Source organism: Hyperolius riggenbachi, chromosome 12 (assembly GCF_040937935.1).
Source record: "Hyperolius riggenbachi isolate aHypRig1 chromosome 12, aHypRig1.pri, whole genome shotgun sequence".
Lineage (NCBI taxonomy): Eukaryota > Metazoa > Chordata > Amphibia > Anura > Hyperoliidae > Hyperolius > Hyperolius riggenbachi.
This window is the reverse complement of record NC_090657.1, coordinates 109,153,047-109,175,219: the sequence shown is the minus strand read 5'-3', so window position 1 is coordinate 109,175,219 and position 22,173 is coordinate 109,153,047. Positions and strand designations below refer to the sequence as shown.

Below are 22,173 nucleotides of genomic sequence, written 5' to 3'. Positions count from 1 at the left end.
CTTGACATCCAGGTGTGGTGTTAGTAACTGGCCTGAGAGAAATTGAGAGTTCTGTAATAATGACTACTGTGCAGCTATGTACTTGCTGTTCAGCCTTAATGGTGTAAATATTCCCATAAGTCATACTAAGTTGACCAGTCTGATGTTACCTAGTGACCTATCGAAAGGCCGTATCACTCAGGAAATGCAGAGCCCCTTGGAATATAGATATTAAAGTGGGCTTACTATTTACATTCCATATATGTGTAAATTAACTGGAGCTGGCCCTTAAAATACTAAAGTCTGGTTAAAATGGCTCAAAGCTCTGTTCCAAACACTTATTCTTAGATCTGTGTAGAGACGCAGGTGCAGAGCTTGTTTTTTGTTTTGTTTTGTGTAGAGAATTCTTGATTAGCTAATTCCAAATAAATCACTGGTAAAATATCTGGTCAGGATGCCATACGCTTTTCATTTCCTGTACTACTAAGTGTCTGTGCTGAAATCTTTTAAAACAGATTCAGACTGTTTCTTCCCCCTTGTAGTCCGAGCAGTGGGATTGACGCAGTATGAACACAAGCCACAGCCACACAGTGCAAAATCTAATTTTCTGCTTCTGACCTTGTAATGACAATTTCAAGGCGGGATTTTTAGCTACACAAGCCTTATCCACACAAAACCGTAAAATCTGGGCACTTCGATTACTAAGCCTATTAGATTATATTTTTACATCTGTGCCTGGAGTCCGGAGATACGCTTTATAATAGAGCTCTGATCAGGGGTGTTCCAAGGGTCCTTGGAGATTGGGGGCACCTGTGGGCACTAGGTGGGGGGTATATGCAAAAGTGGGTGTGACCATGCAGTGAGTGGGCATGGCCCTGGGGGGGCCAAATATAAATGAACTTAGCAGCGGTGTAAGCTACAGATAACGGGCCTGCCCATCGAAATATTGGATGGAGCCCCCTGTCCTTTATTTAGATAATTTACAATCAGTATATGCATAGATCAAAGATGTATACGCACATACAATTTTGATTGGTCAATCACTGGCCAATTTTACGACCCCCATGCAGTAAGTGGGCCAACAGACAATGGCCTCAATTCACTAAGATCATGCTAGAGATAATAAGGCAAGAGATAACTTACCTCCACACAGTGAGAGAGTTATTTTATCTCTTCATTCCTTAAGTTACCTCTTCTGTAGTTAATTTACCTCCTCTGTAGTTAATTTACCTCCTCTGTAGTTAATTTACCTCCTCTGTAGCTATTTTCACACAGCAGTTAATAAACAGCCTGTCTTTAACTCTGGAGTTATTTTAAGGATTGAAGAGTTAACTTAAAGACAGAAGAGTTAACTTTAGGTTTGCCTGATGTAAAATGTTTCCTGAATATGACATGCCTTATCACCATGGTGATAACTCTAGAAGAGTTATTAAAGACAGGAGATAAGCTTAGTGAATTGATGCCAATGAGTTTGATGAACAGAGCTAAAATTGGCTAATCAAAATTGTATTTGTTTACCAGGCTTTACAGCTAATACTGTACATACTGAAAGCAGCAGAGATCAGCATACAATACAGCTGGTTTACAATCAGTAAAGGCACAGTACACACTGGAGGTAGATCAGCACACAGTGCAGGCACCTCTAGCTTATACAGTACATACTGTAGGCAGCAGAGATCAGCACACTGTAGCTAGCGCGCCGAAAAATATGAGGGTTACGTTGTGCGGCGCGGCACGCCGAAAAATGTGTGTGGCCATGGACCAGAATGTGGGTGTGGTCATGGGTGGAGACAAATTTACATGAACTTCGCAATGGTGGGACATTAGAGTAGGACAGTGATGGCGAACCTTTTGGAGGCAGAGTGCCCAAACTGCAACCCAAAAGTCACTTATCTATCGCAAAGTGGCAACAGCAATTTAAACTAAATACTGTACAAACGTTTTAACTCATACATGAACATTATGGAAAATCCAAGTTGAAAATAAACTGTGAAGATAAACAATTTCATCCATCCTACTCCTGAAAAAATGTATTTATTTTTTTTAGAACCTCCCAGTTTTATTCTCTGTTTTAAAAAGCTAAAAAGTAGGTTTAATGCTATTGACTCATATGATGATGATTCAGCTTTTCCCATAGTCTCGCAGTTAGCAATCATGTGACCCCCAACAAGACAAATTCAGCAATCATGAAGCCCCTATCAAGACTAATTCAGCAATCATGAGGCCCCCAACAAGACAAATTCAGCAATCATGAGGCTGCAACATGACAAATTCAGCAATCGTGAGGCCCCCAACAAATCATGAGGCCCCCAACAAGACAAATTCAGCAATCTTGAAGCCCCCTACAAATCATGAATCCCCCAACAAGACAAATTCAGCAATTGTGAGGCCCCCAACAAGACAAATTCAGCAGTCACGAGGCACATAAATAGACAGCACTTCACGTAAATAGGCAGAATGCCCCCTTAACCACTTCCCAACCGCCCCCAGCCGATGGGCGGCGGCAAAGTCCGGGCCCAAACGACCGCAATACGCCCATCGGCGGGGGGCGGCTGCGGGAGAGGCTATGCGGCGATCGCGTCATTCGTGACGCGATCAGCCGCCGGGGACTGGCTCAGCCCACCGTTCGCTGTAACCCGCCGGCCGTTCAGAAGCGCCGGCGGGTTACTAGCACCCGGATCGCTGCTGAAACATTGTATAATAGGCTTTGTAATGTATACAAAGCCTATTATACTGGCTGCCTCCTGCCCTGGTGGTCCCAGTGTCCGAGGGACCACCAGGGCAGGCTGCAGCCACCCTAGTCTGCACCCAAGCACACTGATTTCCCCCCCCCGCCCCTGATCGCACACAGCACCCCTCAGACCCCCCCCCACCCCTGCCCACCCCCCAGACCACTGTTTGCACCCAGTCACCCCCCTAATCACCCATCAATCACTCCCTGTCACTATCTGTCAACGCTATTTTTTTTTTATCCCCCCCCCCTGCCCACTGCCCCCTCCTGATCACCCCCCCCCCCAACCCTCAGATTCTCCCCAGACCCCCCCCCTGTGTACTGTATGCATCTATCCCCCCTGATCACCTGTCAATCACCTGTCAATCACCCGTCAATCACCCGTCAATCACCCCCTGTCACTGCCACCCATCAATCAGCCCCTAACCTGCCCCTTGCGGGCAATCTGATCACCCACCCACACCAATAGATCGCCCGCAGGTCCGACATCAGATCACCTCCCAAGTGCAGTGTTTACATCTCTTCTCTCCTCTAAACACCCACTAATTACCCATCAATCACCCCCTATCACCACCTGTCACTGTTACCCATCAGATTAGACCCTAATCTGCCCCTTGCGGGCACCCAATCACCCGCCCACACGCTCAGATTGCCCTCAGACCCCCCCTTATCAATTCGCCAGTGCAATATTTACATCTGTTATTCCCTGTAATAACCCACTGATCACCTGTCAATCACCCATCAATCACCCCCTGTCACTGCCACCCATCAATCACCCCCTGTCACTGCCACCCATCAATCAGCCCCTAACCTGCCCCTTGCGGGCAATCTGATCACCCACCCACACCAATAGATCGCCCGCAGGTCCGACATCAGATCACCTCCCAAGTGCAGTGTTTACATCTCTTCTCTCCTCTAAACACCCACTAATTACCCATCAATCACCCCCTATCACCACCTGTCACTGTTACACATCAGATTAGACCCTAATCTGCCCCTTGCGGGCACCCAATCACCCGCCCACACCTCAGAACGCCCTCAGAGCCCAGCCCTGATCACCTCGCCAGTGCATTGCTTGCATCTATTTCCCCCCTCTAATCACACCTTGAGACACCCATCAATCACCTCCTGTCACCCCCTAGCACACCTACCCATCAGATCAGGCCCTAATTTGCCCTGTGTGGGCTCCTGATCACTCGGCCAAACCCTCAGATCCCCCTCAGACCCCCTTCCGATCACCTCCCCAGTGCATTGATTGCATCTATTTTCCCCTCTATCCGCCCCCTGAGACACCCATCAATCACCTCCTGTCACCCCCCTAGCACTCCTATCCATCAGATCAGGCCCAATACATCCTGTCATCTAAGAGGCCACCCTGCTTATGACCGGTTCCACAAAATTTGCCCCCTCATAGACCACCTGTCATCAAAATTTGCAGATGCTTATACCCCTGAACAATCATTTTGAGAAATTTGGTTTCCAGACTACTCACAGTTTTGGGCCCGTAAAATGCCAGGGCAGTATAGGAACCCCACAAGTGACCCCATTTTAGAAAGAAGACACCCCAAGGTATTCTGTTAGGTGTATGATGAGTTCATAGAAGATTTTATTTTTTGTCAAAAGTTAGCGGAAATTGGATTTTTATTGTTTTTTTCACAAAGTGTCATTTTTCACTAACTTGTGACAAAAAATAAAATCTTTTATGAACTCACCATACCCCTAACGGAATACCTTGGGGTGTCTTCTTTCTAAAATGGGGTCACTTGTGGGGTTCCTATACTGTCCTGGCATTTTAGGGGCCCTAAACCGTGAGGAGTAGTCTAGAAAACAAATGGCCTCAAAATGACCTGTGAATAGGACGTTGGGCCATATAGCGCACCTAGGCTGCAAAAAAGTGTCACACATGTGGTATCGCCATACTCAGGAGAAGTAGTATAATGTGTTTTGTGGTGTATTTTTACACATACCCATGCTGGGTGGAAGAAATCTCTCTGTAAATGGACAATTGTGTGTAAAAAAAATCAAAAATGTGTCATTTACAGTGATATTTCTCCCACCCAGCATGGTTATATGTAAAAATACACCACAAAACACATTATACAACTTCTTCTGAGTACGGCGATACCACGTGTGACACTTTTTTGCAGCCTAACTGTGCTAAGGGGCCCAAAGTCCAATGAGTACCTTTAGGATTTCACAGGTCATTTTGAGACATTTGGGTTCAAGACTACTCCTCACGGTTTAGGGCCCCTAAAATGCCAGGGCAGTCTAGGAACCCCACAAGTGTTCCAATTTTAGAAAGAAGACACCCCAAGGTATTCTGTTAGGTGTATGATGAGTTCATAGAAGATTTTATTTTTTGTCACAAGTTAGCGGAAATTGATATGTATTGTTTTTTTTTTCACAAAGTGTCATTTTCCGCCAACTTGTGACAAAAAAAAAAATCTTCTATGAACTCACCATACTCCTAACAGAATACCTTGGGGTGTCTTCTTTCTAAAATGGGGTCACTTGTGGGGTTCCTATACTGCCCTGGCATTTTAGGGGCCCTAAACCGTGAGGAGTAGTCTAGAAAACAAATGCCTCAAAATGACCTGTGAATAGGACGTTGGGCCCCTTAGCGCACCTAGGCTGCAAAAAAGTGTCACACATGTGGTATCTCCGTACTCAGAAGAAGTAGTATAATGTGTTTTGGGGCGTATTTTTATACATACCCATGCTGGGTGGGAGAAATCTCTCTGTAAATGGACAATTGTGTGTAAAAAAAAATCAAATAATTGTCATTTACAGAGATATTTCTCCCACCCAGCATCTGTATGTGTAAAAATACACCCCAAAACACATTATACTACTTCTCCTGAGTACGGCGATACCACGTGTGGGCACTTTTTTGCACCCTAACTGCGCTAAGGGGCCCAAAGTCCAATGAGTACCTTTAGGATTTCACAGGTCATTTTGCGACATTTGGTTTCTAGACTACTCCTCACGGTTTTGGGCCCATAAAATGCCAGGGCAGTATAGGAACCCCACAAATGATCCCATTTTAGAAAGAAGACACCCCAAGGTATTCCGTTAGTAGTACGGTGAGTTCATAGAAGATTTTATTTTTTGTCACAAGTTAGCGGAAAATGACACTTTGTGAAAAAAAAACAATTAAAATCCAATTTCCGCTAACTTGTGACAGAAAAAAAAAATCTTCTATGAACTCACCATACTCCTAACGGAATACCTTGGGGTGTCTTCTTTCTAAAATGGGGCAATTTGTGGGGTTCCTATACTGCCCTGGCATTTTAGGGGCCCTAAACCGTGAGGAGTAGTCTTGAAACCAAATTTCTCAAAATGACCTGTGAAATCCTAAAGGTACTCATTGGACTTTGGGCCCCTTAGCGCAGTTAGGGTGCAAAAAAGTGCCACACATGTGGTATTGCCGTACTCAGGAGAAGTAGTATAATGTGTTTTGGGGTGTATTTTTCCACATACCCATGCTGAGTGGGAGAAATATCTCTATAAATAGACAATTGTGTGTAAAAAAATTAAAAAATTGTCATTTACGGAGACATTTCTCCCACCCAGCATGGGTATGTGTAAAAATACACCCCAAAACACATTATACTACTTCTCCTGAGTACGGCAATACCACATGTGTGGCACTTTTTTGCAGCCTAACTGCGCTAAGGGGCCCAAAGTCCAATGAGCATCTTTAGGCTTTACAGGGGTGCTTACAATTAGGCACCCCCCAAAATGCCAGGACAGTGAACACACCCCACAAATTACCCCATTTTGGAAAGTAGACACTTCAAGGTATTCAGAGAGGAGCATAGTGAGTCCGTGGCAGATTTCATTTTTTTTTGTCGCAAGTTAGAAGAAATGGAAACTTTTTTTTTTTTTTTTTTTGTCACAAAGTGTCATTTTCCGCCAACTTGTGACAAAAAATAAAATCTTCTATGAACTCACCATGCCTCTTACTGAATACTTTGGGATGTCTTCTTTCCAAAATGGGGTCATTTGGGGGGTATTTGTACTATCCTGGAATTTTAGCCCCTCATGAAACCTGACAGGTGCGCAGAAAAGTCAGAGATGCTTGAAAATGGGAAAATTCACTTTTGGCACCATAGTTTGTAAACGCTATAACTGTTACCCAAACCAATAAATATACACTGAATGTTTTTTTGTTATCAAAGACATGTAGCAGAATAACTTTCGCGCTCAAATGTATAGGAAATGTTACTTTATTTGAAACATGTCAGCACAGAAAGTTAAAAAAGTCATTTTTTTGACAAAATTCATGTCTTTTTTGATGAATATAATAAAAAGTAAAACTCGCAGCGGCAATCAAATAGCACCGAAAGAAAGCTGTATTAGTGACAAGAAAAGGAGGTAAAATTCATTTAGGTGGTAGGTTGTATGAGCGAGCAATAAACCGTGAAAGCTGCAGTGGTCTGAATGGAGAAAAAGGCTCTGGTCCTTAAAGAGACTCTGTAACATGAAAAACATCCCCTGGGGGGTACTCACCTCGGGTGGGGGAAGCCTCGGGATCCTAATGAGGCTTCCCACGCCGTCCTCTGTCCCACGGGGGTCTCGCCGCAGCCCTCCGAACAGCCGGCGACTGTGCCGACTGTCAGTTCAATATTTACCTTTGCTGGCTCCAGCGGGGGCGCTGTGGCGACTTTCGGCACGGAAATAGACGGAAATACCCGATCTCCGTCGGGTCCGCTCTACTGCGCAGGCCCTGGAAACTTGCGCCTGCGCAGTAGAGCAGACCCGACGGCGATCGGGTATTTCCGCCTACTTCGGCGCCGACAGCCATCAGAGCGCCTGCGCAGGAGCCAGGAAGGTAAATATTGCGTCACCGCTGTACGGAGGGCTACAGCGAGACCCCCGAGGGACGCAGGACGGCGTGGGAAGCCTCATTAGGATCCTGAGGCTTCCCCCACCCGAGGTGAGTACCCCCCAGGGGCCGTTTTGTCGTTACAGTTCCTCTTTAAGGGGCGAAAAGACTGTGGTCCTCAAGTGGTTAATATGGTAGACACCTCTCACCTGGCTTCTGAATTTTCCTCTACTGGCTGCTGTGCCTGGCAATACTGTTTTTGGCTGGATTGGGGATGATGTGTGGGCTGAAAGGCCTGGCAGTGATGCTGTGGCTGGATTGGCTGGCGGTTGATGCTGTGGCTGGATTGGCTGGCGGTTGATGCTGTGGCTGGGTTGGCTGGCGGTGATGCTGTGACCTGGCTGGCGGTAATGCTGGGCTGTGCTTGGCTGGTTGAAGTAAATGCTGGCCTGACTGGTGGTGATGCTGTTGCCTTTTTGACAGTGATTCTGGGCTGGTTGGCTGGTGGTGATGCTGGGCTGGCTGGCCTGGATAGTTTAGGTAGTGACAGGTGCCCCTAGTTAAGGTAGTGCCAGGAGCCCCCCAGTTTAGGTAGTGACAGGAGCCCCCCAGTGTATTTAGTGACAGGAGCCCCCAGTTTAGGTAGAGACAGGAGTCCCCCAGTTTAGGTAGTGACAGGCACCCCCACAGTTTAGGGAGTGAGTGACAGAGACCCCCAGGTTAGGTAGTGAATGACAGTGACCCCCAGGTTAGGTAGTGAGAGACCCCCAGGTTAGGTAGTGAGTGACAGGTGCCCACAGGTTAGTTAGTGAGTGACAGGCGCCCCTCAGGTTAGGTAGTGAGTGACAGGGACCCCCAGGTTAGGTAGTGACAGGGACCCCCAGTTAAGTAGTGAGTGACCGGCGCCCCCCAGGTTAGGTAGTGACAGGGACCCCCAGTTAGGTAGTGAGTGACAGGTGCCCCCCTCACCTGACAGCCAGCAGCAGCGTCAGACCTCAATCAGCGGGCGACCCAACCAGTTAGAGCGGGCGCCGGGCGCACCACGCTGTATATGCGGAAGTGATGTCACTTCCGCATATCAGTGCGGTGTCCGCTAGGTCCTAGTGCCCACACTAGTGGTCACCCGCTGATCGAGGTCTGACGCTGCTTGCTGTCTGGCAGCGGGTGGCCAGGGGGGGACAGCGGGGCACCCCTAGAAATAGATTGGAGGCACCCCAGGACATGTTGGGGGCCCCCTAAAATAGGGCTAGCGACGCCCCTGGCTCTGATCATTGATGCAGTATGCTTGAGTTACTAATATTGCTTTTGATTTAAAATGCTGGCAAAATAGTGCCATGTGACTCATTGTTCACATTAAGAAATTACTCCTATCTAGTGTTGCTCAGATACCCCTGATCACGGATTCAAATAAATCCGGCCATGACAGTCCCAAAATTCAGACAAGCCGTGATGTGAAACTGACTGACGAATTTGAGTCGGATTTTATCCGTGATTGCCTGTAAAATCCGTGATCACAGGTTTGTGATCCGGATTTGACTTTAATGTTAATAGCAAAGTTCCCATACGTGCTACAATCACCAAAATTGCTTGGTATATAAAGGTGATCAGTGGCTACAACTTAAAAAAAGGATTTTTCAAAAATCCCTTAGGGCCTGTACACACTGCTGCGCTTGCGCTGCGTTTTTAAAATCGCAAGGTCTTTTGAAAAAGAATGAAAATCGTGATGACTTGTACACACTGGTGCGATGCGTTTTTAGAAAAACGCAATCGCAGTGCCTGCTGCGCTTTTTTAAGCGCAGCGCATGAAAAACGCATTAAAAACGCATGCGCTTGCGTTTTTGCCTGCGTTTTTCAGAAGTCAGTATCCCAGAAGACTCTGCAATCTCCTGATTCCTGTTGAAATGTAAACTAGAACAAAGGATTCTTTAGCCAATCAGCAATTACAAGAAAAACGCAAACGCACAAAAAACGCAGGCAAAAGCGCATGCGTTTTTAAAACTACATGCACTTTAAAACGCATGCGCTTGCGATTTTGCTTGCGTTTTTCAGTGTGTACAGGCCCTTATAGTTTTTGACGAAATTGATTTTAAATTTTCCAATGAAAAAGTACTGGTGATTAAATACCGCCAAAACCCGCCGACTTTAGCGGTTATTAGCAAAGCCCTTTTACATGCTATAATCACCAAATTTGCAGGATATGTTAAGTAGAACAGTGGGAACAAGGGAAACATTTTTTTTTAAAAAGACCTTATAGTTTTTGAAATAATCGATTTTAGAGGTACAAAAGAAAAAAGTACACATGTAAATGTGGTAAATACATTAAATGTCACTTACCGCATTTACATGTGTACTATTTCCCTTTGAACCTTTAAAATCCATTATCTAAAAAACTATAAGGTCTTTTTGAAAAAAATGTTTGCCTTGTTCCCACTGTTCTACTTAACATATCCTGCAAATTTGGTATTATTATCATGAAAGGGGGCTTTGCTATTAACCGCTAAAGGTTTTGGCAGGATATTTTTTCTGTGATCACGGGACGAATACGCGAAATAACGGCCACATCCGTGAATGAATTCCGTGATCGATTCCCGATCACGGATTCGGATCACCATGTCTGTTAGTGGAAAAAAATGCTTGTGAATCATGGCTATGCCGTGATCATGGATTGTATCTGAGCAACACTGCTCCTATCTCCTCCCTACTTTATACACATTAGGGCACATTAATTAATATACCCAGAGGTGTCACTTCACAAGTGAGGTTACGCCTTATACACATGCTCAGTTACTGTTGTCCAGAATGAGTGGTAATGCCAGGGTTCTTGCGAACCGTCGGGGTTCTGTTGGTCCAGTCACTGGTATCTAGGGGCACAGGGTGCGTGGTCTAAGCGAGCACTGGCCTTCACCAGTACACCCCTCAAGGGATGATGGGCCATCAGCCCTAGTGAGTGGCGGACTACTTTACTGCCTGATGTTCGCCAGGTCACGACCCCCAGGTCTACCGCACCAGTGACGGAAAGAACAGAGTGTACCTGACAGGATAGGAGGGGGATTCGAGCAGAGTGGACCGTAAGCTATCGGGTCTGGACTGGCTTGCAGGGCAGATAGGCCTAACCCATAGGGATCCCAGGAAGGAATTGGCAGGCAGGGGAAAACCCAGGAAGAGAGCTGGCTGTATGGTTCCTGGGAGGCAACAGACAGGCAGGGGGAATCCTGGGTAAGAAGCTGACAGCTAGGATCCCAGGAAGGGTACTGACTGATGGTAAGTCCCAGAAATACTGGCAGTCAAAGGTAGTCCCTGGGATGGGAGCTGACAGGCTTGAAACCCAGGAGTGAACAAACAAGCTGGAGAAATCCCCAGGAAGCTGCAGTTCATTGGAGAGCTCCCAGAGGGAAATGGCAGGCTGAGAGAATCCCAGAGATGCTCTAGGTGACTGGAGAGCTCCTGGAGGGATCTGACAGGCTGAGGGAAACTCAGGGATGCTGCAGGTGACTGGAGAGCTCCCGGAGGGAACTGGCAGGCTGGGGGAAACCCAGAGATGCTGCAGGTGACTGGAGAGCTCCCGGAGGGAACTGGCAGGCTGAGGGATACTCAGGTATGCTGCAGGTGACTGGAGAGCTCCCGGAGGGAACTGGCAGGCTGAGGGATACTCAGGTATGCTTCAGGTGACTGGAGAGCTTCTGGAGGGAACTGGCAGGCTGAGGGATACTCAGGGATGCTGCAGGTGACTGGAGAGCTCCTGGAGGGAACTGGCAGGCTGAGGGAAACCCAGGGATGCTGCAGGTGACAGGAGAGCTCCTGGAGGGAACTGGCAGGCTGAGAGAAACCCAGGTATGCTGCAGGTGACTGGAGAGCTCCCAGAGGGAACTGGCAGGCTGAGAGAAACCCAGGTATGCTGCAGGTGACTGGAGAGCTCCCTGAGGGAACTGGCAGGCTGAGGGATACTCTGGTATGCTGCAGGTGACTGGAGAGCTCCCGGAGGGAACTGGCAGGCTGAGAGAAACCCAGAGATGGTGCATGTGGTGATATATTGGGGTGCTTATGATGTAAGGATAATACAGGAACATATTTCTTTCATTTTTCTGACTGTATCACATGGGATTGTCTGTTAGCCAGTCTGGCTTTGAAGGCTGGAAGCTAGCTTTCTGGAATTTTTTATATAATGTAAATTAACTCTATCATTGTCTGCTTCTAATTAGGAAACCCTTAATCAGACAGTTGTTGTGAAGCCTATACAGGTGGTCCGACCCTGTTGTCTAAATACTGTCTCAGAGGTGTATTGTGCTTGGGAGCAATTGTCACCTGGACTGGCTGCAGTATGCTTTGAAGCAGCTCACACCAGCCTGAGCCAGGACTTTACATATGACATCCTGCTGCAATGTGAAAGCCTTAATCAATTGCCACCTTTAACCAGGAGTAAGGAAGTCTTTTGTTGTGTGTGCTCTATAATACACTCTTTACATGTGGAAGTAGATCTCTGGGAATCAAATTATGTCTGAGGATGTAATTAAAACTAGTTCCTCCCGTCCAAACAGGCTTGCAGCCTCAAGACAAATATTCCAGCATAAAAAGCAGGGGTCAGATACCTAAAATCAGTCTCCTCCTGACGGTAGCTGAAGCTGGACTCCCGGTCCAAGTTAAGTTGGCTCCTTTTCCAACCAGAACTGTGTGCGTCCACAAAACCCAAGTCCAAGGTTCTTCTATCTTGATCCCTGTTTTATTGGGTAAGCAAATCGCTTTGTGTGTATCGTTGTAACTTTTTATTTTTGTAACTTTTTACTTATTTTTGTAAATCTCTTGTATATATTATTTTCTGCATTGTTCCATTTTTTTCCTGGAATATTAAATTGCTATTTAATAAGTTTGACTTCTGCTGTACTAAACTAACACTCATAGCCTAGAAGAGACTGAAGTGTAACTGTGTAGAAGTCCATGCCTAATTGTATGTTTGAGCAACCCTACCGTATAAGATTGTGATTGCATTGTGTGTGGGGTGTTTGTCATACGTTGGCCTAAAGCGCGCAGCTGACCCAACGTTCGAAAGCGCCAGTGCGAGTTGCTCGACAGCAGAGTGGCTAACAGTATCGTTCGGAACGACAGTGAGTGGTTTTGCTTCACTACAGTGTAAGATTGCAATTGTGCGTGACGTTCCCATATTCGGCCTAAAGCGCAAAGCTGACCCGAATACGAAAACGCGAATTGCATGAGCACTCGATCAGAGTGGACGTTTCTAGCAACAGCTAGTGGTGGCAGTAAGGAGCGTTTGAGGGGTCCCAGCCTTGTCTGTAGCTTGAATAAGGCTGTTCCCCGCTTGATCTGGTCAAACCCGCAGTCGGGAACCGTATACGCAGGCGTGCCGCGGGCCGGTTCCTGACACTACAAGTGACTGGAGAGCTCCCAGAGGGTACTGGCAGGCTGAGAGAAACCCAGAGATGCTGCAGGTGACTGGAGAGCTCCCAGAGGGAACTGGCCGGCTGAGAGAAACCCAGAGATGCTGCAGGTGACTGGAGAGCTCCCGAAGGGAACTGGCAGGCTGAGGGATACTCAGGTATGCTGCAGGTGACTGGAGAGCTTCCTGAGGGAACTGGCAGGCTAAGAGAAACACAGAGATGCTGCAAGTGACTGCAGAGCTCCCAGAGGGAACTGGCAGGCTGAGGGATACTCAGGGATGCTGCAAGTGACTGGAGAGCTCCCTGAGGGAACTGGCAGGCTGAGAGAAACCCAGAGATGCTGCAGGTGACTGGAGAGCTCCCGGAGGGAACTGGCAGGCTGAGGGATACTTAGGGATGCTGCAGCTGACTGGAGAGCTCCCAGAGGGAACTGGCAGGCTGAGAGAAACCCAGAGATGCTGCAGGTGACTGGAGAGCTCCCAGAGGGAACTGGCAGGCTGAGGGATACTCTGGTATGCTGCAGGTGACTGGAGAGCTCCCTGAGGGAACTGGCAGGCTGAGAGAAACCCAGAGATGCTGCAAGTGACTGGAGAGCTCCCAGAGGGTACTGGCAGGCTGAAAGAAACCCAGAGATGCTGCAAGTGACTGGAGAGCTCCCAGAGGGTACTGGCAGGCTGAGAGAAACCCAGAGATGCTGCAGGTGACTAGAGAGCTCCTGGAGGGAACTGGCAGGCTGAGAGAAACCCAGAGAAGCTGCAGGTGACTGGAGAGCTCCCAGAGGGAACTGGCAGGCTGAGGGATACTCAGGGATGCTGCAGGTGATTGGAGCTGGCAGGCTGTGGGAAACCTAGGGATTCAGCGGACAAGGAAGTGAGCCGGGGGGGGGGGGGGGGGGGGGACGGGGACGACTTAGACGGGAAGAGTGACGTGGAGACGCCGTGGCTGTGACCAGGGATTCAACAGCATCTATAGAGTGAGAGTGCAGGGCTTATATGGAAGCAGTAAAAAAGGGTGCATATGGCTAATGGACAAAAAGGGCAATGCAATGCAAAAGAGCGGCTATTGGGCGCCTGGCAGGAAATTAGGGCGCCCGAGAAATAGCGGTTGAAGGGATCACGTTAACAAAAGTTTTCGTTTACAGAATAAGGTTTATTACAAATGTCGTTTACAAAGTCGTTTTGACTTTTAGGTTAACTTATTTTTTCGTTTTTTAAATTTCAGGACTCAGGAGTGTAACAAGTAAATTTTCGTTTATTATTTAACGGTTTTAAAATTTGTTTTCATACGTATAATGCTTAAATATCGTTTTCAAACTCATTGCTTTAGAAATATATTGCTTTTGGTATTAACCTTATTTTCAGAATGACAATGCGTTGATTATAGTTTTCAGATTTATTATCTTACTAATATATCGCTTTTAATATAGCAGTTATTTTAAGATTTTTAATGCGTACATGATTGTAAGGCTATTTATACTATTATACATATATAACTTTTTCTATTTATAATATTTTTTAATGTGTATGTGATTTTATGGCTATTTATTTTATTAAAAATATATACGTTTTTCTATTCGTGTTATTTGTAGTGAAGTATTTTAAAGATTAAATATATTATTGTTTATATGTGTGTAAGGGTGTTTGTGCAGTGGGGATGGTTAGGGTTAGGCACCACCAGGTGGGTGGTTAGGGTTAGGCACCACCAGGTGGGTGGTTAGGGTTAGGCACCACCAGGTGGGTGGTTAGGGTTAGGCACCACCAGGGGGGTGGTTAGGGTTAGGTACCACCAGGTGGGTGGTTAGGGTTAAGCACCACCAGGTGGGTGGTTAGGGTTAGGCACCACCAGGGGGGTGGTTAGGGTTAGGCACCACCGGGGGGGTTAGGTGCCACCAGGGGAGTGGTTAGGGTTAGGCACCGCAAGGGGGTCTAGGGTTAGGGATAGGTACAGGGAGGGTTCTGTGTGAGAGTAGGGTTTGGTATAGTTACAGTACAATATTTGTAATATATACAATTTATGAAATTATGTATATGTCCACAAAGGGGGGGGGGGGGGGGTCTAGGGGTTAGGGATAGGGAGAAATCTGTATAAGAGTACAGTTAGGTATAGTTGCAGTAAAATAACCGTAATATCTACAATTGTATTACTATGCTTAATGCAAGCGTAAATATCATTTTTTGTTATAGATGGTATTTTGCTGTTTCATTTCCGATATCGTTTTTTGTTATTGACGGTATTTTGCCGTATTTTATTTGAACCCTAGTCTCCCGTCCCGTGTCAAAGGTGGTGCCCTTGCAATAAAAGGGCGGCAGCGGAGTCGTGCGCGCCTAGCAACAGAGGGACGCCAGCTCCAGGAACCACGTCGTGCTGGTGTCCCTCTGCCATCACAGGAGGAAAAAGACGGAGCAAGGAGCTGCGTGGTAGTCGGCGGCTGGAGTGTAATGAACGATCGTTACACTTCGCCGCCAATGCAGGAGAGCCAGTGCAGGAACGAGGCGAGGTAAGCACGAACAATTGTGACAGGTAATGATCATTCCAGATCAATGCTAAAAATCATAGATTTGTCACAATGTTCTCTTAAAGTGTGATTATACTCCCAAAAGTGAAATTTCAGTAACTACTCTTAGTTACATAAACAGATACTTATAGCGTTCCTAAACATATAGCGATCCTAAACATACCCTGTAGAAGCTTGCTCATCTCTTGTCATCGGCAAAGGCAAGAATCTTCCTATTCTTGTGTCTTCACTCTGCTCACCTCCTTTTCTGCAGAAGTGACTCAGCTGTTGCCAGGGCGATCTGTCTATTCAGCAGATGAAGGGGGCAGAGTGAAGGCACAGGGAGATTCTTGCTGGCAAGAGATAGGAAAGCTTCTGCTGCTCTCTGCACTGAAAAGAAATTATTTTACACACAAGGGGCTTGATTCACAAAACAGTGTTAACTGTTAGCACGCTGTGAAAAGTGCTTCAAGCGAAATTTCGTGCTAACGCAAATTTTTCGTGTGTTAAACGTTTACGTTTGCGCGATAAATTTACGTTATCGTGCGAACGCTAGCAAACTAAAAATTTGCGTTAATGCACGAAAACCCTGCGAAAACCCATGCTAACAGCTGTGCTAACAGTGAATTAAGCCCAAGGAATACTTGGGAATGCATTTAAATGTTCTTTAATGTAACTACAAATAGTTACTGGAATTTTAGTTTTGAGAGTATAATCCCAATTTAACCACAAAAATCCTAATGTTTGTGTGGGCCTTTACAGTACATTGTCTTTTACATCACAGTGCAGCCTACTTAATCTGAAAGAGTTGTGCAGATAATAAGTGCCTCTTTTTTATCCCTGTGCTGGTGGTATTTGGCCCATCTTACCTGGCAAATCAGTCATGGTTCATCAGGAACTTGCCACTTCTAGAAGAGCCCACACACATTACAAAGTCAGGGCAAATCTATCAAAAATCAGATGCTGCACAAGTTTTATCTGATTTGTGATGTAAATGTATTTGTTATTCAGCACAAGTGCCTTGATAAATGTCTGCCAGTGAGTGCTGACGCGCTGGTAAGAGAGAAACTGAAATAAGCAATGGAGATGAACGAGAGAGAGAGAGAGAAGTCTGTATTAGTAGAGGGAAATGTGTTTCTATAGTTATTTAACCACTTTACCCCCGCCCGTACGAATTTCTCCGTCACTTTTTCCATCCTTTAAAGAGAACCCGAGGTGGGTTTGAAGAATGTTATCTGCATACAGAGGCTGGATCTGCCTATACAGCCCAGCCTCTGTTGCTATCCCAAACCCCCCTAAGGTCCCCCTGCACTCTGCAATCCCCCATAAATCACAGCCGTGCTGTGAGGCTGTGTTTACATCTGTAGTGTCAGTCTCGGCTGCTCCCCCGCCTCCTGCATAGCTCCGGTCCCTGCCCCTATCCCTTCCCTCCAATCAGCAGGGAGGGAAGGGATGCAGGCGGGGACTGGAGTTCTGCAGGAGGCGGGGAGAGCAGCAGACTGACACTATAGAGATAAACACAGCCAGCTCTGACAAGCTGTTTGTCAGCAGCGTGGCTGTGATTTATGGGGGATTGCAGAGTGCAGGGGGACCTTAGGGGGGTTTAGGGTAGCAACAGAGGCTGCGCTGTATAGGCAGATCCAGCCTCTGTATGCAGATAACATTCTTCAAACCCACCTCGGGTTCTCTTTAACCCCCAGGGACCGAGAAATCTGTACTTTCCGCGCGCCCGCCCGGAGATCAATGAACGTGAAAATCCATTCCCGTTCGTTGATCTAAGCCCCGCAATGATCCGCTGCTTTTCCGCTAAGCAGCGCGATCATTGTGAAAAAAAAAAAACGTACCCAGCCTCCTAGTACTTCCTCCAAGCGTCCGGAAGGACGCTTGGAGGTCGCATTAAACAAAAAGTTACTGTTGCCATCTTGTGGCCAAATAGTAAAAGTAGACCCTAAATCATTTTTCACATACAAATGAATTACTTATACACAAAAAATTAACTTATTACCTCCCACACTCCCCATTTTTTTTTTTTTTTGTAATTAAAAAAAAAAAAAAAAATGTACAATAAAAAAAAAATACATAAATAGTTACCTTAGGAACTGCACTTTTTAAATATTTATGTCAGGAGGGTACAACACTGTTACTTTATAAACTATGGGCTTGTAATTAGGGATGGACGCAAAACTGAAAAAAATGCACCTTTATTTCCAAATAAAATATTGGCGCCAAACATTGTGATAGGGACATAATTTAAACGGTTTTATAACCGGGACAAAAGGGCAAATACATTTCATGGGTTCAGGGCCGGCCCGTCGAGCCGGAGGGGTAGCGGGCAGGTCGGGGGTATTGTGCCTAGCGGTGGGGAGGGGGGTCGGACCCCCCCCTCCCTCGCCTGGGTCCCCCGATCTGCGCTCCCCTCCAGCCTGTAATTAGTAAGCTGCTGCCAGATCGTAAGAGGCACGGGCGGGGAGGACTCACCTTTTCCGCGTTCCATCGTGCGCTCCATTGACGTCACTTCCTGCATCGCCGTCCACTTACAATACAGTGGGCGGCGATGCAGGAAGTGACGTCAGTGGAGCGCTCGCTGGAACGCGGAAAAGGTGAGTCCTCCCCGCCCGTGCCTCTTCTGGCAGCAGCTTACTAATTACAGGCTGGAGGGGAGCGCAGATCGGGGGACCCAGGCGAGGGAGGGGGGGTCCGACCCCCCTCCCCACCGCTAGGCACAATACCCCCGACCTGCCCGCTACCCCTCCGGCTCGGCGGCCGTCCCCCCCGGGCGGGTGCCGCCCTTTGAAGTTTGCCGCCTGAGGCAAATGTTTCACCCCGCATCATGAGCGGGCCGGCCCTGCATGGGTTTTAATTACAGTAGCATGCATTATTTAAAAACTATAATGGCCGAAAACTGAATAATTTTTTCCCACCTTTTTCCTATTTTCCCATTAAAACACATTTAGAATAAAATAATTCTTGGCATAACGTCCCACCTAAAGAAAGCCTAATTGGTGGCAGAAAAAACAAGATATAGTTCATTTCATTGTGATAAGTGATGATAAAGTTATAGACGAATGAATGGAAGGAGTGCTGAAAGGTGAAAATTGCTCTGGTGCTCAGGGGGTAAAACCCCTCAGTGGTGAAGTGGTTAAGCTGAGATCAATACACACTGAATCTCGTTTACTATCAATATAAGCTCAGAAGGAGAGATGTCAACAGCCCACAGACTCGATGGCCGGGCTTGGCTGAGTGCTTCAGTTCCTTCGATGGCAATAAATGGGTTGCGGTATCAAATTCAGGCTAACGCCTTCTTGAAAAACGCAAATGCATGCGAATTTACTGCAATTTTGTTTGTGTTTTGCTATTCTAGGGGTCTGTGTAGTAGTTGTCCCAGCATGCAACACCATGCTGCTGCATTCCTTGCCTCTGAGGATGTCCTCTGAGGGGGAAAAGGTTCAGCTTGTACATAGTTAAATGTTTATCGTAAGAGAACAGAGGCGCCAGCAGGATAAAAGGTAATAAAAATTTTAAAATTTGCTGGGACGCAGTGGTGGACTTACCTCCGGAAAGCAGACTCAAAATGATCCAGCCAGTGTGCAAAATGGGCTTGCATTTCGGACTTTGGCCGACCAGAACGCGTTGGGAATTTACGAGGCCGGCCAAGTCCCGAAGTTTTGCTCACCGCTCCATGCTGCCAGGAAGCCCCGCTCATCGCTCCTCCCCTGCTGTCGCTACTCAGACCTCCGATCAGGGCGACCAGAGAGGCGGCGAGAGGCAGCTCACACGCGACCCGCAGGACGCAAACACTTCAATGCAGAAGTCACATCATTGAACACTTCTGCATATGAAGTGTATAAGTCCGGGTGGGTAGCGTGCACGCTGCCTCCCTCCGCCTCTCTGGTCGCCCTGATCGGAGGTCTGAGTAGCGCAGACAGCCTCCAGAAAAGCCCCCCAGCCCAGCAAAGCACCCCCAGCCTAAAAGGTACCCAGCAAAGCCCACCCCCAGCCATGCAAATCTGCCCCCCCCCCCCGCTCCAGCCATGCAAAGCACCCATCAAAGACCCCACCCCCCCTTCAGCCATGCAAAGCCCCCCAGCAAAGCACCCAGCAAAGACCTCCCCCCCCCCCTCAGTCATGCACAGCAAAGCATTTCCAGTCATGCAAATCACCCAGCAAAGACCCCCCCCCCCCTCCAGCCATGCAGAGCCCCCCCAGCAAAGACTTCCTCCCCCCAGCCATGCACAGCAAAGCATTTCCAGTCATGTAAAGCACCCAGCAAAGACTCCTCTTCCCAGCCATGCAGAGCCCCCCAGCAAAGCACCCAGCAAGGACCCCCAAGCCATGCGAAGTGCCCAGCAAAGCATGCCCAGCTATGCAAAGCGCCCAGCAAAGACCCCTCCAACCATGCAAAGCGCCCAGCAAATCACCCCCAGCCAAATCCGCCCTCCCCCCCCCGCCAGGTCATGCAAAGCTCCCAGCCATGCAAAGCGCCCAGCAAAGCACCCCCAGCCATGAAAAGCGCCCAGCAAATCACCCCCAGCCATGCATCCCCCCCTCATCTGTGACTAATCACGACTGTAGTTTGATCTCTCCCCTGTGTCACCTGACTGCCACAGCAGAGCAGCTATTTTAAAAGCACAGAATGTTAACAATTTTCTCCCAAGAAAGCAAGATGTAGACACACTGCAGATTTATTGCAGGATTTGTACCACTTTCAGAGCAGAGAGGAAGTTCTGAGTGCCTTTCATGGTGCTGGACAGGACCCGGGATGTTCTTGGATTTGTGCGTTTTGGACTTTGGCCGACAGTTTCTAAAACTGGCCGGCCAATGTCAGAAATTCCCAGCATTTTGGACTTTGGCCGACGTCAAATCGGCCAGTTCTAGAAAGGGCTGGCCAATTTTAGAATTGGCCGATTTCTGGTTTTGGCCGTAACATATATAATGAATGGAAATTAATGAATGGAAAGTGCAATATGTTTGCAGTCATTTGTTGGCAATATTGAGTTTCAATCCCTTGGTGAATCACAACCTATAGATGGGGACATCAAAAAGTTCAGTCACTGCGGTTTGCGTCGTATTGCATTGCCGAAATCACCTCTGAAAATGTGAATTGGGGTAAAAACATATTAAGGGCTGGTTCACACGGACGTCTGCCCGGCTTTTGGCGGCATCACGTTCGACGGTGTCGCGTTCAGGCTTTTAGCGACTTTCAGATGCGGTCAGCGTTTTTTGTCCCCACAGGGGGACATTAGCCGCGGCAGTTAACTGTCTCAGGGCGCTACATGTAGCGTCAAGGGTCGCCTCGAACGCCAGGTAAAATTGGGATTGGAACGCCGCGTTTGCACAAATGCGGGTAAAAGCCCGGTACAAACGCATTCACTTGAATGGGAGTGTTTGACGCCGAGTCCCGAATGCCAGCGAAAAACTTGGGGCAGACGTCCATGTGAACCAGCCCTAACGGACTCTAAACCTTATTCCCATCCTTTAAATTGATATATTTCTTATTTTCAAATGTTAATATGAAGGAAAATGAAACAGGATAGAACCAGTGTGGTTAGAATTATAAAACAACATATTTTTCCTATGAAATCTGTATGGTATGTGTGAAAAGGGGCATGGTTAGGGGTGTGGCAGGGATGTGGCAGGGATGTGGCTTAAGAGTCCCTCTTTCTTATCTCAAAAGGTTAGGAGCTATGCCCTCCGGCCTGATCGCTTCCTCACTGTCCTCCTCCACCACCTGGGTTGTGTGCAAATAGCCCAGAAAGTCCTCCGGCCCAGAAAATCCTCTGGGGCCAACTGAGCATGCGCAACCAGGCTGCGCGCACGCTCCCGTCGGGGGAGCGCTTGGCCAGACTGCACCTGCGCCGACTGCCCTGACTGCCTACAGACTCTGATGTCCTGGCACCCCAGACTTCGCCCACCATGAACCTACAAACGTTCACCAAACCACAAAAGTGTGCTGGCTGTCCCAGCTGTCACTTCTCCCTGACTTCCCTTACCTGTCATAGGTAGCTACAGATGCCCCTTAATGCTGAGGGTATTTCTGGCTACCTAATACTAAGTAGCTAAAGGTGTCCTTAAGTATTAGGAAGCTAGAGGAACCTCAGTATTAAGTAGCTAGATGTACCCTTGACGGAAGAAATATCTTGTCAGTGGAATGTGGAGAGCAGGGTGGGTAACCTCTCATTTACACTCTCATCAGGACTCTGCATAGGGAAGGGTGCCTTCATCAGGCACCTATAGCCACATGCCTACAGTGCCTTATGGTAAATCCAGCCCGCAGGCTTTCACATTTTCCTTACAGGTCAAGTTTTATTTTTATAAGAAAATGTCTTACTGTGTGTCATTTCTGTTTTTGTAAATGTTATTTCTGTATATATATACTTTCTGCCCTGTTCCAGCTTTTGAAATAATAAATATTTATTTAATAAGTTAGTCTTCTGTGTACTAAGCAGGGAATTTGCTTTTCCTATAGAGACTCAGCATAGAGAAGGATTGAGGCGCTCTGGGAGGGGAGTGAGCCGCCTTTCCATCATCAGACGCCTGTAGGCACGTGCCTTGAGTGCCTTATGGTTAATCTGGCCCTGTGGCCAATTGCGGAGGATCCAGAAGGATAGCGGCAAGGGAACGATTGGACTGGAGGAAGCCCCAGGTATGTATATCTTTTTTTTTTCTTGACCCATTGTAGGTACTCTTTAAACACATTTTTCAATACAAAAATACATGTATTCACATAAATCTATACATGAGTCCTGAAAGA

At 47.3% G+C, this 22,173-nt stretch overlaps 1 protein-coding gene across 6 annotated transcripts in view; it reads left to right on the top strand.

Moving 5' to 3' along the window:
• Nucleotides 1-22,173, top strand: part of SRCIN1 (SRC kinase signaling inhibitor 1) — a 1,481,450-nt gene that overhangs the window by 464,460 nt on the left and 994,817 nt on the right. For 4 of the 6 annotated variants that reach the window (XM_068262496.1, XM_068262495.1, XM_068262498.1 and 1 more), the window contains one exon: nt 21,889-22,065. The exons of 1 other annotated variant lie outside the window; for it this stretch is intronic. The gene's annotated coding sequence lies outside the window, so the exon portion shown is untranslated. The remainder of the gene's footprint in view (nt 1-21,888; nt 22,066-22,173) is intronic. One more of the 6 variants, XM_068262499.1, reaches the window with a different exon arrangement.